Consider the following 13,206-nt stretch of genomic DNA (forward strand, 5'->3'; position numbering starts at 1 on the left):
TTAATGAGGCCTATAAAGAATTAGTAAAGCTGTTAGCTCAATATGGGCTACATATTGCACCTGAAAAGGTTCAAACAGGAAATTCTATTGAGTATTTGGGAGCGATAATTGGGCATGACAAATTAAAACCACAGAAAATCACCATAAGGACTCAAGATCTCCAAACTTTAAATGATTTTCAAAAACTGCTGGGAGATATTAATTGGATAAGGGGATATTTACAGATTCCTAATAGTGTGCTCCAGCCTTTGTATGCTACCCTTAAGGGTGATCCAGATCTTGCTTCTCCTCGTAGCCTCACCAAAGAGGCTAGAGCGGCCCTTATAACAGTAGAAGATGCTATACAACATGCTACTTTATACAGGCTCCAGAGTAATAAACCTTTCCAGTTATGTGTGCTTGCCACTATGCGGCAGCCTACTGGAGTACTGTGGCAAGATGGGCCTTTACTATGGATCCACCCACATATATCCCCAGGAAAATCCTTAGAATACTATCCTGATGCTGTTGCAGCGTTAGCACTTAAAGGGATTCAACAAAGCATTCAATTTTTCGGACAATCACCTTCTTCTCTTATTATACCCTATACTAAAGCTCAACTTAATGTTTTGTGTGCTACTCTAGACAACTGGGCTATTCTATGTTGCTCGTTTCAAGGGGATATTGATAATCATTACCCTTCCCATCCATTACTCCATTTTGTTAAAGAACATCCCATCATTTTCCCTAAGGTAACTTCACCCAATCCAATTCCGGGGGCTGTTAATATTTTTACTGATGGTTCCAAGTCTGGAATGGGAGCTTATGTAATTAATGATTCTCCCCCTGTTCAGCATCAATTTGCTCCTGGAAATCCACAATGGGTGGAACTGCAAATTGTTATTGAGGTTTTTAAACAGTGTTCTTTTCCTTTTAATCTTATTTCGGACTCCATCTATGTGGTACAAGCACTAAAAGTCCTGGAGGCCGTGGGAGCTATTAGTAATGTCCATAATGTATCTGCTTACTTTAATCAGCTTCAACAGCTTATCTGTAGCCGCACTGCTCCTTTTTATCCAATGCACATCCGGGCTCATACCTCTCTTCCTGGTCCGTTATCACAGGGTAATGCCTGTGCGGACTCAGCCACTAGAGGTCAGTTGATATGCTTGGCTTCCTCCTTAGAGGGGGCTAAATTATTTCACCAGAATTTCCATGTTAATGCTTTAACGCTGCGCAGGCGTTTTTCCATTTCAAGAGCGGATGCTCGTCAGATAGTATTACAATGTCCCCATTGTGTCACATTTCTTCATCCCCCTACTTATGGAGTGAATCCACGGGGATTGAAGCCATTGGTTGTCTGGCAAATGGATGTGACACACATACCTGACTTTGGTAACCTCAAGTATGTACATGTTTCTGTTGATACGTGCTCTGGAGTTATTCATGCTTCTGCTTTATCGGGAGAAAAGGCACGTAATGTTATCACTCATTGCCTAGAAGCATGGGCAGCATGGGGTGCTCCTGCATCCCTTAAGACTGATAATGGACCTGCTTATACTGGAAGACAATTTACATCCTTTTGTTCTACCATGGGAGTGCAACTTACTCATGGTCTGCCTTACAATCCTCAAGGACAAGGCATTGTTGAGCGTGCTCATCGCACCTTAAAGGAAACTTTACAAAAACAAAAAGGGGGAATAGGAGCTGAACACACTCCTAAAGAACGCCTATCCTTGGCTCTCTTTACCATTAATTTTTTGAATTTGGATATTCATGGTCGCTCTGCGGCCGATAGACATGTGTCTCCTCAGCCTTCTGTAATTGGCTATGTTAAGTGGAAGGATGTTCTTACGGGCCAATGGAACGGCCCCGACCCCGTGCTGACATGGGCACGAGGATCTGTATGTGTTTTTCCCCAGGATCGCACGGAACCGTTGTGGGTCCCTGAACGCCTGACAAGAAGAGTCTTGACATCAACCGACCAGCAACAAGAGATACCACAGCAATCCCGTGATGAGGATCTTCACTCTGCTACGTGCTCTGGTTCTGGTGCTGGTGCCGATGGCACAGACGACACCAATGCAGTGGTGGGCAGTGGCACGGGCTTGGCCAATGCCGATGCCGGTTCATAGTAATTCTAGTGTCCTCCCCACTCTTTTCTCTACCTCATGTGAGATGTCTGCTCCCTGTGCCTCTCCTAGAGGGGACATGGAGAGCATTTTTAATCAATCTCAAGTTAATCTCACAGGAGTGTTTTGTTTCAGCCTTGGAAACGCTAATTGCATCAACCTTAAGACCAAAAATTTGACTAACTGGGAGGACCCATTGCGGTCCAGTCAGGTCTCAGGGAACATTATCAGTGCTGTACTGAGCCAAGTAGTTTCAGGGGAGCAATCAGGTTCAGGGACCCCCGCAAATAGCTCTGCTTTAAACATAACTACCTTGGCTATTATCTCCAAGGTACTAATCCCAGTGCCTCCTTCTTCTAATAGTACTTACAATGCCACTCATTTCAAGGCCTCCCCTTACTGTACTCCTAATCTTGGTTTCCCCCCAACATTTACGCCTTGTCAGGATCATTCTTGGGAGAAACATCAAGTTGCTAAAGGTTTCTCCTTTTCCCCCTCTCTTAAGAGGTATGTTTATAACTTTAACAACAGTGCCAACTCCTCTACAGGAGTAGGTTGGTCCTGGTTTCAATGGCTGATTTCCAATGAGAAGGGGGCTTCAGCTGATATTTCTGCATTGGCTCAATTGCTGGGAGTCAAAAGCTGGCTGGCTAATGTTTCTGGCACTGTTAAGGAGAATGAACGAGGTAATAGACTTACATCTGTTTCATTCAACTCTTTGCTATATAATGCCACATTACCCCCTGCAATGGTCTGCGTCCAATCCCCGTTCTTGCTCCTTTTGGCTAATGACACCTCGTCGGGGATGCTTGACTGTTCTAATATTACCTGCTATTTGTCTGAGTGTTGGAATGGCTCCTGGACTACGGCAGTGGTTATGAAAATTCCAACTTTTGTCCCAATCCCAGTCACTGCGGACCCAGATAAATTCCCCATTGTTGAACTACTTAGAGTCCGCAGGGATTTTGGAATTACAGCAGCTATAGTGACAGCTGTGACAGTGTCTGCTGCTGCAGCGGTTACGGCCGGAGTGGCCATGGCCAGTCAAGTACAAACTGCTGCCACCATTAATCAAGTTGTTCAACAAACTTCCACCATACTTGAATCCCAAAATACAATTAATCAACATATTTTGTCAGGGATTTTAGCTGCCAACCAAAGAATAGATTTACTCCAAGCTCAGGTAGAAGAATTGGCTGACTTGGTGCTTTTGGGTTGTGTTGACCAACGTGCACATTTATGCATAACCTCTGTCAGATTTAATGATTCCAGGAATGCCTCCCACATCATTGGCGAATATTTGGCCGGAAATTGGTCCATGGCAGCGGAAGACATGATCCAGTCTCAACTAACCCAGATAGCTGTCTTGAACAGTACCCGTGTCGATCCCGTGACTTTGGGCCAATTCACCAATTGGATATCTTCTGCTTTTTCTTTCTTCAAAGAGTGGGTGGGGGTAGGCATTTTTGGTGCAATGTGTTGCTTCGGTATGTTCCTCTGTTTGTGGTTTCTCTGTCGCCTTAAGGCCCGCAGTGCTCACGATAAGGCTATGATCATACAAGCTCTTGCAGCTTTAGAAAATGGCAACTCGCCTCAAGTCTGGCTTGCGCATCTTAAACAGTAAACCTTTGTCATGGTCGTTGCACCCCAAGTTATTATAACATTGCACTGGGATCGACATGACCTTCCTTGCTATTCTCTTAGTGTTGGAAAGCCCTTGCACTCTGCCGGTCTTACTGCCATTGCACGCAGATGGGTTTCCACACTAGTGCTTTTCTATCGTCTTAAAGTCCGTGCCTTTCTTTCAGGGTGCTGTCAACTTGTTTGTCGTTATAAACAGCCACAGTTCAGCCTCAGCTATCCCCCTTCGTCCACCATCGTCACGATACAGGATGCGAGGCAAGGCACTGCACTTGAGTGATCCTTGACGTGGACCTCAAGGAGAGCATGTCCTATTGCATGCGGGTTAGACGCGTCCACGCCCCGCCCCACGAAAAAAGGCGTCGGCTGATATGGTCTCGGATCTGGGGAAGGGCCCTCCTTAAGACTGAGCCATACTATGCAGCCACTTCTGCACAGTGGGATAGGACCTCTACTCTCGCCTGTATTGTTTTAAGAAAACAGAAAGGGGGAACTGTGGTGAGCCGCTTCTGCCGTTTCTGCAGATTATGGTCGCCATTACAAGATGGCGCTGGCTCCGCTGTGGTCTGTGACAAACAACTCCTTATTTGGGAGAGTTGGCACATGATTTTTCACCACCCTATGAGAAAGCTCCACGTGGCAGCTTTGCATTGGGGCTTGAGATGCTTTATTAAGGCTGGGAGGGGCATCCGAGGGGTAGAAGAAGAAATATCAAGGGCCTGAATAAACTGCTGAAAGAAGATTCCTGAGTTGCGTCTTCCTTGTGGGCAAGGGGTCGTGACAAGGACACAGCCTGAACTCCTGAGGTAGAGGCCCAGGATGAAACACACTGCTGAACAGGGGGAAATTTGTTGCTTAGCCACAGAAAACTAGGAGAGACATCACACTTCCATATCTCATCAGAAGGATCAGAAAACTAAACACAAGAGCAATTGTTCCACATGGCTCATGACTGAGAGGACCCTCAGCTCTTTGCTCTCTCTTCAGTGTGGTCAGGTTCTGCCTTCTTCTGCACAGAGCTCCTCCTGATCTGTCCACACCCACACAATCCAGGCTGAACTCGAGGCCTTAAAGAACAAGGAAATGGTGGAATTTCAGGTAAATGGATGGAAGTGAAGAACATTATGACAAGTGAAAGAGCCCGAATCTGGAAGGTGAGGGTCCCACATCACCTCTTCTATGGAAACACTAGAGCAAAGGAAGGGGAAAGGGGGGGGGGTAAGATGTCATAGGAGAGAAGGACAACCAGTGACAAAGGAGACAGAGATGGAGGGGGAAGGGGACTGGGACAGGGAGGAAATGTGGAAGGAATACACCACATGACACCATGTGCTTGGACACAAACACCGCAGCACAGCAGTGAGCCCAGCTCCACAGAGGTTTAGAGCCCACCAATGACAAAGGAGCAGATGAATAAACAGAAGGAGGAGAGGAGAGAAGATGGAGGGGAGTGGGGATAGAAAAAAGGGAAAGAGGGGGCACCAGGGACTAAGATGGAGCACAGTGTATCCCCTGCCTGCAGATTGTGCTCAGGGAACCATCTGTTTTGCAGAACACCAATGCACCAATAGGAGCATCTACAATAGTAAAGAGGGCACTGAATTAGAGTCATGGAAAAGGGAAATCTACTTACCTAGAAAATATCTTTGTAAGTAAATCAGACATAAACTATGGAAATCAGTTGAGATAAGTGGATCTAAACTGCACCTGAGATAGCTCAGGGCCATCATGAGATCCCCAGGAAATACCATGAGAATATCCTTAGGGCAAGGAGAAGACAGAGGAGTGATCTGCTCACCACTTTCTCCCAAGGGGTCCTGTGCTCTGAAACACTCTGAGACTCTGCACTTTTCCTGTTCCTGCCCAGTGAGTTCCAACACATTCTCCTTCATTTCCTTTCCTTCTGCTCATTCAGAAAAAGCACAGAAAGACCGCAGCCTGGGGCAACTGCAAACAGGCAAGTTTCACAGGTTCAGAGGACGCTGCCCACTTGGGGAAGGACAGGCACAGAGGTTCAGCTAAACTAAGAGACACATGGCAGGGTCCTCGGGTGCTGGTGGCCCAAGTTCCACACAGTGGAGAGGGCGTGTCAGAGGTCCTGGGCCGGGGAGAAAAGCAGCACAGCCATGTTGGCCAACACAGCACAGGCTCCCTCTGTCCCACCTGTGGAGGAGGAGGGCTGAAATAATGTCCCTGTGCAGGAAAAAGATCCTTCTCCCATGACAACTTGGGGCCAGTCCCAGGGGAACAGTAGTGCAGATGGAACCCCCTGAACATGGGGAGAGTGCCTGGGTGCAGTTCTGACCTAGGGAAACTACTTTAAAACCCAGAGTGTTGGCACCAGCTCCCTAGTGTCCCTGACAAGGAGGAGCACATGGGGAGGGATGTCTCTATCATCTATGATAAGGAACTAATGCAGAATCCTCCCTGTCCACACTGTCCCATGGGCTCAGGGATCCATCTCCTGGGAAATGTTTTGTTGCTCTGAGTGTCAAATGCATGAAGATGACTAGGAAAGGATGGCCACCAGTTACAGACCTCGCCCCAGGAACTTCACATTGACTACCTCAGGGGACATGCTCCTTGTCCTGTTTCCTTGAGAAGAGCTACTGGATCTTCTGCTGAAACAAGATTTATCTTCCCACCAGCTTCTTGTCACACTTCTGCTCTTATTTCAGTCACTGGGCCGTGAAAAGCTGACATCTAAACTGTCCCTGATACTCTTGTATTTCTGAAGGTAACATCAGACACCAGAAGCCCTTGAACTTCTTCAACTGCATGCTGTGGATGGAAGAAATTTCAAACATCAACACTTGTGAGGTGGCACTTGTCACCTTTTCCTCTCAGCTGAGAGGAAGACAGCAAGATGTATACTTCCTCACAGAGTCTTACCTGCAGGCCACCTCCCTATCTGTGCATCTGTGCTGTCTTAGGAGGGCAGGGGAGAGTTTTATGATGAGGCCTCCTGCCCACACCACAGGCACCCAGTGCTATTTCTCTGCTCTATTTCCTCCAACTGTAGAAGACATCTTATGACCCTGGACTCACAAGAAGGCCCTCCCTCCCTCAGTCTCCCCAGCCAGCACCCACCAGGTCATTTGCATGCTGCTCCCTGGGGAGGGTCTTCTTTCAAGGCTGACATAAAAGCTCAGCTCTAACCTGCCCTTGACTCACCAGGACTCCTCAGTTCAGCTTCTCAAAATGAGGCTCCCTGCTCAGCTCCCGGGGCTGCTGCTCTGGATCACTCGTGAGGACATAGGGGATGAGGAAGGAGAAGGGGGAGGGAAAGGAGCCCTGTGCCCCCATTCTGCCCATGTGAGCTCTATCCACATGAGAGATGTGCAGGTCTGTCCTCCAGGATGAGGCAGCAGAGGTCAATCAATGTGAGAGAGTATTCCAGAAGGAGCAAGGGACTCTCTCTGATGAAAGTTGTCACATAATAGGAGGGGATGTTGAAGGGAATTCTAGAGAGGCTATTAGAGCTTACTCCCTTTGAATTCTTTATGTATATGAATACTTTTAGTGTATAGATGAAAAACAAAAATTTATTTAGTCTTAAATATAGAAAAAAAATGTGAAAGCTTTTCTTAAATTTTCTACCTAACTTAGCATTACTCTGTGACTTTTATGGGAACTAGTGGGGTTATTGTGATGACCCAGACAACTGTCTCTGTGCCCGTCACACCTGGGCAGCCAGCCTCCATCTCCTGCAGGTCCAGTCAGAGCCTCCTATACAGAAATGGAAACATGTATTTGAACTGGGTTGTGCACAATCCAGGCCAGGATCCACAGAGTCTAATATATTTGGTTTCCAACCATATCTCTGTGATCTTAGACAGGTTCTGTGGCAGTAGGTCAGAGACAGATTTCACACTGAGGATCAGCATGGTGGAGCCTGAGGATACTGGTATATATTACTGTATGCAATGTCTACAGGCTCCTCACACAGTGGTGCATCCCCAAGCAAAAACCTCCCTGTCTGGGGGGCCAGTTGCCACATGAGCTGTTGGTCTTGGCAGCAGCTCAGCAGAGTCTCTAATCTGTGAGTGGAAGGTGCTGGGTACTCAGGGAACAGGGTGCAGGTGAGGACTGTGGACCATGACTGCCTGGGCCTCAGCTCAGGTCACACAAATGAATGGTCCTGTCAGCTGCAGCAGCCTGGCCTGGCATGTGAAGGACAAGCACAGAGGTGTCAGTCCCCTTCTGAATAAGCAGACAGGATGAGTGTGGACACTGCAGGAGGAGCAGGACCTGGGCCCTGGGCAGGAATCTGGTGCTGCAGGTCCCAAATTGCTTGCAAATGCTCTTCTTTGTGAAATTGGGATTCAAATCTAATCAAACACACATACAAAAATGCCTGAGTCTGTAATAACTTATGAACGGAAAATGATGGAAATGGCTTATTAACAGGGCACTCAACCTTGTATTTCTCTCTTATTTTTCCAGGAACCAGCAGGAATATGGTGAGGATGCAGTTTCCACTCTCCCTGCCTGACATCCTTGACTCCCTGCCTTCATCTTGGGAGGGATCAGAGTTGGAAAAGTCACTAATATGTCACCAAGAGGGTGGAAGGTTGTGCCATTGTGATGAAGGTGATTCCTAGATAATAGAGCTCCTGGTGAATGTAACTGAAATCCCAAGTCCTATTTGTGATGACTATTAAATTAATATGTGAATATTTCTTTATGTGGATGAAAAATTATTCACAATTGTTTAAATTTAAAAGAATGTTGTGAATAAGTAATTTTTTAAATATCTGGAATCCCAGAAAGGTGAAAGAAGCAATTCTGGGGACAAGAAACTGTGATTAAAACCAGACAGTTAGTTGTCCTTGTTTGGAGAACCCACTGAAGACCCTGCTCACAGAGGAGCAATAACTCAGAGAGACGTGGAGGTGTGTAAAGGGAGACGCAGGGAGGCATAAGTTAGTGGATGAATGTGCACTAATATTGGATGCACAAACAAAGGGTGAGTACCTTGTGCAGATCGAGATGTACATAAACCTGGAGAGCTTGAAAAGCAGTGTGTTAGCATAAAAAAGGAAATAAATTAATTAAAATTATACTGTTTCATAGACTAGAAAAAGTCATTCCTCTGGCTGTGGGAATGGAAACCAGAGATTCTGCCCAAGAGGCACCTGCTTTACCACTGACCAACATCCCACAACATGCTCAAGACCAACCCTGAGCCAGGGCCACACAGGAAGCTACAGCCTGATTCCTCACTCACAGAAAGGCAGAGTGGTGGGGAGGGTAAGATGCTAATAGCTTAGCTTCTGGGTTGGGGCAATATTTTACACAAAATTATCCAATGCATGCAGAGAAACAGTAAGAAGTTAAAAAAAAGTGACGGCAGAGCTGTATTGTCCATTGTTCGCACAAAGTAATGTTGTTTCACTGGGTAACAAAAACATGGATGCACCTGACATAATGTTAACATCACAGAAAGAAGGTCTATGGCTGGAGGTGTTGAATAGTTCCTGAATTGTCCATGAAGTGTAAGAGTGCTAATGAGCTGACTTATCTCTGTAAAAGAAAAGAGTGTCTTTTGTTTTTCTCTTTCATGTTTTGCCTTGTTAAAGAGTAATTTGGGGCGGGTGACAGTTTTCTTTAACAGATAACAATAATGTTCAACAAGTCACTCACATTCCAGGCCTCCTCTCCCACAGGAGCAGAGGGAAGAGGCCATGAGCTCCACATGGTGCACACATGGGGATGGAGCCACCCTGGCCTGGGTCCCTACATGATTCTGTGGAGGACTCCTGCTTAACCCAGGAGTATACAGCCTTAACAATATGCTGTTGTGGCAGCTGTGACAAGTACAGTGGTGACCTCCATCCTGAGTGCTATGAATGCTCAAAAGACAACCTGAGTGACAGCAGCAAGAGACCACGGTGTCTCATTCAGTTCCTATAATGATGCTGTCTTAACAGATAAAAATGTAAAATTAAATTTATGCTTGAAATATAGATCAGCCTCTCCAGGGCTGAGGCCTTGGTGAATGTATATCCAGGTTCATGTCATCCTCTGGTGGTTAAGAAGTTGAACATCCTAGCACAGATTTCAGTGAGAGGAATCTACCTCAATGTGAGCCTCTTCTCTGTCCACAGGGTCCTGTGCCCTCTGCTCTCCACAATGATGCTCTACAGGTCCCACCTGTCCATCAAATGGGGCAGATATTCAGACCCAGAGAGAAGTTCAGAACTCATCTCTTATGGGAACAAGGGAAGAGGGCAGAGCATATGTGTCTAACCAGGTCACTCACTGAGTTCAGGATGAGCTCAGGGCAAAACCAGGTGTCAAGTCAAACCAGGTGTCAAGTCAAACCAGGTGTCCCATTCTCCTTCTCCAGTACAGAGTCCAGATCCAAGAAACAGCAGGATCAACATCATCCAACAGACACCTTTACAAATATGCTAAATTTATTTCATGAGCTCCTTCAAGATGGGACTTCTTTTGTCAATAAGGTCAGTGTGAAGTGAACAAATACCTTCCTGTCCACACTGTTGTCTCTTGGAACAGTTTGAACCTCAGCTTGTATACTTTGTCTTTTTCTCATCACAAGTAACAAAATTTGAGCCTATTATCCTGTCTGTGTGTGTGAACTTAAACATATCTCTTCTTCCATGAGACTTCCAAGTAAGAGGTCACTTCAGAGAGAAGCTCCCTGAGGTCAGGTGGCTTCATGGTGCCCAGGTTCACACCACCTATTGAGCTTCAGCTCTGCCCACCCTAACATGAGAAGAGCCATAAAAAAAATCTCCCCCTAATGAGCAGCAAGACCAGTCTACAGTAGCCCACCAAACCCACAGGAGCTATGCCCAGTTTACCCTGCACTCTCCAGCTCTCTCTAATTTTCCAGAAATGGTGCAGACACCTTCTCATGCAGGGTCCCTGAAGACAGCAAGATCTGAAGGGGACCTTGAAAGGACAGTGTTCACTGCTGCCCTCTGCTGGCACAGTCCACAATTTGCACAGTCCCCTGAAGATTGATCCTTTCCCAGGGCCCTTTGCCTTCCTCTTGTGAGGATTCCTTTGATGTGAGGCCAAAGGCTCAGAGCTGCTTTAGCATCTCAGAATATCAGGTTATGAAGAGTCAGACCCCTCGCCTGTCCTTTGTCTGCATTCTACATGTGGGAAACAGACTCGAACAGAACATGTTTGCACCAGGACCTGGACTAGTTCACACAAAGGGACCCCTAGTGCTCTGCCCTCATGGGAGACACTCCTGACAGCCCACAGCATACAGCGCCACATACGGGTGGCTCTATGCACTGCAGAAGCTATGCAGTCCCCTGCTGAGATGGTCCTTAAATACCAGCTTACCACTCCTCTCTCAACTCCCTTGCCATCTCCAGATACCTATCTATCTATCCATCTATTATTTTTATGACAAAAATAAATAGACAGATAGATAGATAGATAGATAGATAGATAGATAGATAGATAAAATAAAAGACAATCCATGCATGGAAGTATCCTTCAAAACCAAATGCCACAACACAAACTTTTCCCTATTTGTGTCTTCATGTTCAAGATAGATTCTGTGTGTTTTTAAATTCTCACTTTATTTAATACTGAAGTATAAATACATTCATTTAGTTTTCTTTAATGTTGTATTAAAATATGTTTCATGCAAATACCAAAATTGGGTAGCTTATTAAACTTGGCCTCCAGGGCCAATGCCTCCTTAGCTTTGGCTCACTCCAAGAATGTGCTAGGAGGCCAGGAGCACAGGTGACTTCTAAACAACAGAGATACCTGTCTTCATGCAGAGGGCACTGGCCTGGGAACAGAGCTCTCCACATGGAAGGGTCAGGGTTCCAGCTCCCTGCAGAAGAGAAGCTGGGGGATAAAGGCCCACCACCCAGCCTCTTCAAAAGACAGCTCTAGGGCTCTGAGAATGTCCAGAGCCACAGAATACCAGAGGAATGGAGGCAGTAGCAGTTTCTGCAAGTGTAGGCAGAAGTCTTGAGAGAGAAGGACTCAGTGATGGGCAGGTCAGAGAGGGGGCCAAGTAGAGAGCTCCATCTCCAAAATGCACCCCTCACTGCTCCCCCCCACTTTAATCTCCCTGCACCAAGAAAGCCACCAAGCCCAACTGGGTGTTGGCAATGGCCTCCTAACTGTGCCCTCTCCTGTCTTTGACCTGTAAAGAGCCTATTCCTTTGTCCTGTCACCCACCAAGTAAGCCTTTGACTGTCTCATCGTAGACACTGTGAAGAATTCTGCAGTGATCATGGCTGTGTGGTCATCCCAGTTGGTGACCTGGTTCCCTTGAGTTAATGTCCAGCAGAGGGATAGTTGGGTCACAGATTAGTCCTATATTTAATTAGATTAGGATCGAAAACAGGCACATTTCCTTATGTTTTTTTTTTTCCTGGGCATTGCAAAATATTCAAGGAATAAATTAGAAACATGTGATATCTCAGCAAGAAGGAGAATTTAATGTCCTCTGAGGAGGAAGCAGCTGGCAAAGACTTCCTGACTCTTCACCTGGCAGGAGGTTCACATCTGAGTCTGAAGCTCTGTGGGGGGAGCATGTGGTGGTGTACTGCCTCACCCTGGAGCCTGTTGTGGAAAGCTGTCCCTGGCCCTCTGCCACTAAACAGCACTGGGACCTCAGCTGCCCTTGGGGACACTCAGGAGAGGATCAGGCCAAGACCTTCTCCTGGTTTATGCTGGATCCAGGCCTGTCGTGCTGTTTGAATAAGAGACTCTGGTTAGATTTGAAGCTGATGGTGACCATGTCTCCTTCAGAAACAGCATGGGTCATCAGGCTGTCCCCACAGGCACATGAAATCAGAGAAATTAACAATGAACTATGAACACACACACACACCCACACACACACACACACACACACACACACACACACACACTGTGTAATTTGTACTTTGAAATACCATTTACAATACCTTTGTCAGGGTCTTGTGAGTCAGCAAACAGTAAGACCCATATGGAAGTGGCCATTGTTTCCCAGTCCATCTTCTAATTGCTATTCCAACTCCACAGAGTTATTACTCTGAGGTCACTGAAGTACTTAAGTTGCTCACCTGAGGCCCAGAGCCACAGGAACCTGCACACCAGGGTCTGGGCCACCATGCTGCTGACCCTGCCTGCCTGACACAGCTCAGGTCTCATGGCAAAGTCCTCCTTTATAACATGTGGGCACTGGCGGCAGGGGCCTCTGTGAAGACAGTAGCTCATGAGGAGAAAACTGCCTGGACTGTGGGGCCAAGCAGAGCCTCTGATACTGTGCATAGGCAGACAGATTAATGAAGAGCTTTTATTCTAACTCAAATTACTTGAATGTATTTAGTACTAAAAAATGTGAAGCTAATTACCCCAGATAAGTCATCCTGGTCAAATAATAAAACAAGCTGGAGACAACAAAGCAGATAAAGACAGAGAGAGAGAGAGAGAGAGAGAGAGAGAGAGAGAGAGAGAAGGG

The 13,206-nt window shown here is 46.5% G+C and overlaps 2 long non-coding RNA genes across 2 annotated transcripts in view; one reads left to right on the forward strand and one right to left on the reverse strand.

Annotated features, from left to right (window-relative positions):
* Positions 1-13,206, forward strand: part of LOC125618848 — a 222,777-nt gene that overhangs the window by 80,311 nt on the left and 129,260 nt on the right. The window lies entirely within an intron of this gene.
* LOC125618852 overlaps positions 666-13,206 on the reverse strand; it is a 19,161-nt gene continuing 6,620 nt past the window's right edge. Inside the window, exons 3-4 of the long non-coding RNA XR_007350239.1 lie at positions 3,313-3,318; positions 666-678 (exon numbers count right to left, since the gene is read on the reverse strand). This is a non-coding gene — a long non-coding RNA (uncharacterized LOC125618852). The remainder of the gene's footprint in view (positions 679-3,312; positions 3,319-13,206) is intronic.

The sequence above is a fragment of the Marmota marmota genome, unplaced genomic scaffold, assembly GCF_001458135.2.
Source record: "Marmota marmota marmota unplaced genomic scaffold, marMar, whole genome shotgun sequence".
In the NCBI taxonomy this organism is placed as follows: Eukaryota; Metazoa; Chordata; class Mammalia; order Rodentia; family Sciuridae; genus Marmota; species Marmota marmota.